Genomic DNA, 5,732 nt, shown 5'->3' with positions numbered 1-5,732 from the left:
CATAGAAAATAAGCAAAAAGCCCTATTATACACACAAAAGAAAATCCACTCTGTATTACGGAAGCACACTGTATACTTATATATTTCAGAACCCCATGTAGCTCATTTCAAAGCCTCCTTTCATACAAATTAATACTATTCTTCTACATCTACTTGAACAGGAGAGCTATGGAGTTGGATGGATTGAGACTCCCTCTCGCTTCATAGTTTTTTGGTTTTTTTTTCCTTCTGTGTCTCGATCGTGCACACTCAGCCACACGCTCTAAACAAGGTTTCTAACATTAAGTTCCTTAGGGAACTATCCCTGCTTCCCCACGGACAATGTCTACAATACTTTAAGTTCTTAGAGGATCTGCCGACCCCATACGCTTAACATCTGTAATACTTCAAGTTAAGCAGTACCTGTAATAAAAGAATAACAGAAACAATGCTTATACTACTTTTGGAACTCCCTGGTTCCGACCCAAGAGCTCTTTTACCTTGGACAGCAATTTGCCTCTCCCGTGTAAGGGGTCCCGTTACAGCTTATGCATTGCCCCTTTCCCTTCAAAGCATACGTTTTTCTGCCTGGTGGCCCTTGTCCATTCCTGCGCTGACCTGAGAGAGTTTAAGGAGCTCTGCCCGAGAAGCCTCGGAGGGGGCACCTGGAGAGATCCCGTTCCTCGGCAGGTCCCGCTGCGGTGGCAAGAAAATGATCTGTGGAAAAAGACAAACTCCACAACTCAAATAAGTTGGAGTTTTACATGCTTTATTACAGTGCTGGACAGACGTGGGATCTCACCTGAAGCCATGTGCCAAACAACTTCACATGCTCAGGTTATTTCTATAATACAGGAAGTGGTAGCGTTTCAGTGCCAGAAATCTATTGCCTTTTTTTGTGTTTTCTGTGGGTTACTGCGTATGTTTTTCATCTTTTTTTTTAAATCAGTCACTTAACTATCCCCTGTTGTTATTTTGCTCCTTTGATGCTCACAGTTTACCATTCTTATTTCATATAAAAGGTTAATCTTTTCCCATGTTAATTCTTATTTTATACAAAAGGGTTAATTTTTCTTATCAGGCTCAGCCAGCCTCCGTTCAGAGGGTTTTCCGTTCACATAAAAAACAATCGACAACAAAATCGATACGTTTTAAAAAGCCACTCTTTGCATATTATAGATACACGCTGCACATTTATATATTTGAGAACCCCACGTACCCCATTTCAAAGCCTCCTTTCTTACAAATTAACACTGTAGTATAGATGTTTTACTTACTTTGAGCAGTGCTTTCTGGGCCAGATGTAAGCAGCTGAAGACATTTATTACATTATACGGCAAATTTATATAGTCTAATCAGAAGGCACATGTGGCACATCTCAATTGGGCATTTTCTGCTGGCATACGTGTAATTAAGGCATACAATAGGTCGTAACAACAAAACTATTTTAACACGTCCAACCAAACTCTGCCCAGTTTCTCTCCTTCGGTTCCAACGTGTTTACATTACTCTCAGAGTCAAAGGCAAAACATAGCTTTCTCTGACTCAAGCAAAGGCAAATCTTCCCCATAGTCTTCCAAAGCTATCCCAAAACATCTTCCCACATCATACTATTCTTCTACATCCACTTAAACAGGAGAGCTTCTGGAATGTAAAAGCAAATTCTAGGGAGAGCAAAACAGGGTTTCAAAGCATAAATATAACATGTGTATCACATAAAAACAGTAGACCTTCCTTTTTGTCTGTCACGGGAGGGGGGGTTGCACTTCTTTGTTTCTTTGGGTTTTTTTTCTTTTTGTTTCTTAGTTTTCAATACAAATGGAAAAACCTTCAAAGAGGGCCGCACTCAGCTGCTCCCCACACACAGGGGCAAGAGAAGCCCCTAACTGGTCAGTGTTGCCACCCCTCTTAAGGGGATCGGTTGGCACCTAAGGTGCACCTGGGGGTATCAAAGGGGAATTTGGGGGCACATAGAGGGATCAGGAGGGCCTCTGGAGAGTCTCCCAAAGGATTAGTTGGATATTTAGGGTTATTTGGACCCCCGCCACAAAGGCCACTACTGCAAAGCTTTCCCCCCACCACCACAATTAACCCTAACCATCCGACTAAAATACCCACAGGAGACCTTCCATTGGTCCCCACATGCCTCTATATTCCCCTTGACTTCCCATTCAAATTAAGAAACTAAAAATAAAACCAGTGATGTTTGTTTTGTGTGTCTTGTGGGGTTTTTTAGTTTGCAAATAAGAGTCATTTCAAAGCCTTTTTGCATCCACATTACTACTGTTCTGCAATCTCTCGATTAAGAGCACAGCTTTTTCTCTGCTGGAATACCTCAGACTAACATTTTTTTCATGGGTTTTCATCCCCTCTGAGAGCATTCAGGCAGCTTTTTTGGGCAGCATCCCCCGCCCCTCACTCACCTGCTCCTCTCCTGCATCAGCACCCACCCCCATGTGGTATCATGGAAGGAAAGAGAGACAGCTGAGGGGCTGCCCCGCTTTTTATCACCCTAACCCACGGATGCCCTTCTCAGTGGGATTTGCACCTTCAGCACACAGCTGAGTTTTTGCTGCGCTTCTCTTCTCTGTGACAGCTGCTGCGCAGGTCTGCATCTCCAAGCATGTCACACCTTCTGGGATTTACTACCCCATAGTCACCTTGCAGTTGGTGCATTTCTTGCTGGCAATCAAGCAATCTCTTCCATCTGTTGCTCTCATTGTTTTGTTTCAGCTTTCTGAGCCTGTGTCGGTACAAGTCCTTCTCAGGGCACTGCAAACAGAGACAGACAAAGCTTCCTTTTCTCCAATAGTTCCAGGAACATTTCCAGCACTTCTAGGCAAGCACCGACAGAGTGACGGCTGTGAGGGGACATCAGCCTGGCACTGGAGCTGGGCATTCTGAGCAGATGAGGAACCCTGGGCAACACCTACAGAGAAATCTTGGTTTCTCTGCAGAGAAGCACTGGCCATAGAGACAAAGCTGTCTTTGATCTGGGCACCAGCTGCAGCTCCCAGCGGTGCCTAGCTGCAGAGCAATGGCCTGCACCTTCATCCTGATCCAGGTGGAGAGAGAACTGCCAGGAGCACAACTTCTCTGCTACGGTTGCAGCATCCCCAAGGGCCGAGCGCAGCCTTGCTGTTAGTGAGGAACACAGCCCCTGTGAGAAGCTCCTGGGGTCAGGGGACAAACAAGAGGTTGTCCACACTGGAAACAAGGGAAGTCTCTTTGCCACTCCCATTATACCCATCAGAGGACTTCTGCTTGCTTACCTACCTGCTCGGTTGGAGTCTACACTGGAAGAAGTTTCAGCTCCTCGGTAAAAGCGTGGACTGAGCAGTTTCTTTTTCAGCCTTTCCTTCCTGACTGACAGATCAAACCCTACCTGGAGCCCACACAAGCCAAGCAGGAGATCCCCTGCTAGGCTGGCAGGGCGAGGCTGTACCGTCACAGCAGCCGTAGCCCTTGTGCCGACCGTGTCGCTGCTGCACGTCTTGCTTGCTCGGTTAATGAAGTGGAAAGCAAAGAGTCAATCTGTAAAGAATAAAGCAAAAAGCAAAGAACAGATCTCAGTTACTCACATTGTAAAGCTGTGAGGAGGTTAGCATGCATTCAATAAAAATACCACAAAATCATTTGTTCTCCCTTCAGCGTTCATTTAACTCACAGAGCTGTGAACTGATGCTGTCCCAAAACACACAGTCAGCATCTGGTGGTACTTGGAGCACCAAGAAGAGAGTTTGGCATGCTGGGAGAACACTTCCCCACTGAGGGAAGATCTGGGGCCCCACTGGGAGACTTGGGAAGGCACTGGGAGCACTAGAAAAGGATTTTGGAGTTACTGGGAAGAAGAGGGAGAACACAGGGGCCATGCTAGGAGCAATCGGGAAAGCAGAATAGAATACAGACTTAACCAGGTTGGAAAAGACCTTCCAGAACACTGAGTCCAACCTATCACCCACCACCATCTAGTCAACCAAACCATGGTACTCAGTGCCTCATCCAGTCTTACTTTAAACACTTGCAGTGATGGTGACTCCATCACCTCCCAGGGCAGCTCATTCCTCATGAGTGCAACACAAAGCAGACTTACTTGTGGTCTTGTTCTCCAAAGCACAACGTATAGACTGCTCCTGATGTAGACATACACACACACCCCACATGTGGAGAACAGCAAGAGTCCTGCAGACAAGACTCCTAACAGGAGTGGGGAAACACTGGGTGTACTAGAAAAGAAAAAGAGATAAAGGGCCAATTCTGTTATCACTTACAGCTCCACACTTCCGTCATTATTGCATGCACTAGAAGCACAGAGTTACAGGTATCTCTGGGTACAGTTGAGGCAGCAGCCGCCGCTCCCCCAAAGCCCTGCGCTGCCCCGCCGGCCGCCGCCGCCGCAGCCAGCCCCCAAAGCCTCGTGCAGCCCCGCCGGCAGCCACCCCCCCAAGCCCCGCGCAGCTCCAGACCCTGACAGGCTGGACAGATGGGCAGAGTTTGGAAAGCACGCACGGACTCCCTGGTTGGTGAAGCAGGAATTGTTTAGTGGTACAGAACAAGCAGTGTATGTGGGAAAAATCAAGCAGGCTAAGCAATTCCTTGGCATTCTTGCACCACTGCTGCTAATTGAGTTTTCTCCTTTGATATGCAGCTCTCCATTATTATCTTCATCCCATAGCAGGTTGAGCTTCTCCAGCACGGAGGCGAGCGTCCTTCTGTCTCACACTTCAGGCTGTTTACTGCAGTCAGCTCTTCTTTATCATCAGACTGTTCTTCCGTCGTCAGCAGCCTGTTGTTCTTTCCTGTCCTGAAACCTTCCATACATACTTTCTGTTTTCCTTCAGGCAGAGTCCAAGGGCATGATATTGAACACATGCAAGTGCCAGGTTCTACACATTACCACAACAACCCCAGGCATTGCTACATGCTGGGGTCAGACTAGCTGGATAGGAACCAGGCTGGAAAGGGAGCGGTAAGGGAGTGGCAAAGGGCTGGGAGGGGCTCAGGACAGTACTGGGAGGTACTGGGAGGCTGTGGAAGGACTCTGGGGGGGAGTGAGGAGGCACTGGGAAAATTCTAAGGGTTAACTGGGAGGTACAGGGAAGGGCTCTGAATGGCACTGGGAAGAACTCAGAGACTGTGGAAAGACTCTGGGGCAGTGTGGAGGGGCTGAGGGGGGCACTTGGGGTTATGAGGAGATACTCACAGTGCTCCCACTGCTGTCCCAGTTGTCTCCCAGTTGCTCCCAGTTGGGTTCCTGCTGCTTCCAGTTGTCTCCCAGGGCTCCAGAACTGACTCCAGCTGCTGCAGGTATGGCTCCCAGTCCCTCCCAGTGCCTCTCAGCCCCTACCAGCTTCCTCCCAGACTGGGAAAGGACTGGGAGGCACTGGGAGGGGTTCAGGACAGTACTGGAAGGTACTGGGAGGCTGTGGAAGACCTCTGGTGGGGGGAAGGTTATGGGGGGGAGAGTAAGGGGACACTAGGAAAATTCTAAGGGTTAACTGGGAGGTACTGGGAAGGGCTCTACATGGCACTGGGAAGAACTCAGAGACTGTGGAAAGACTTTGGGGCGGTCTGGAGGGGCTCAGGGGGGCACTGGGGGTCATGGGGAGATACTCCCAGTGCTCTCCCAGTTGTCTCCCAGTTCCTCCCAGGGACCCCTAGTGCTCCCAGTTGGGTTCCTGCTGCTTCCAGTTGTGTCCCAGGGCTCCAGCAATGCCTCCAGCTGGTCCAGGCATGTCTCCCAGTGCCTCCTG

The 5,732-nt window shown here is 48.7% G+C and overlaps 1 long non-coding RNA gene across 1 annotated transcript; it reads right to left on the bottom strand.

Annotated features, from left to right (window-relative positions):
• Nucleotides 1-731: 731 nt before the first annotated feature.
• On the bottom strand, nt 732-3,471 carry LOC137459603 (uncharacterized). The gene is made up of 2 exons (XR_010992416.1): nt 3,256-3,471; nt 732-3,152 (listed from the first exon to the last, which is right to left on the bottom strand). It is a non-coding gene; the product is annotated as an uncharacterized lncRNA (long non-coding RNA).
• Between the last annotated feature and the right edge of the window lie 2,261 nt (nt 3,472-5,732).

The sequence above is a fragment of the Melanerpes formicivorus genome, unplaced genomic scaffold (genome assembly GCF_026170545.1).
Source record: "Melanerpes formicivorus ecotype bairdi unplaced genomic scaffold, bMelFor1.0.p_v2 SCAF_381, whole genome shotgun sequence".
In the NCBI taxonomy this organism is placed as follows: Eukaryota; Metazoa; Chordata; class Aves; order Piciformes; family Picidae; genus Melanerpes; species Melanerpes formicivorus.
Note: the sequence above shows the minus strand (reverse complement) of the source record. Positions and strands in the feature narration are given on the sequence as shown.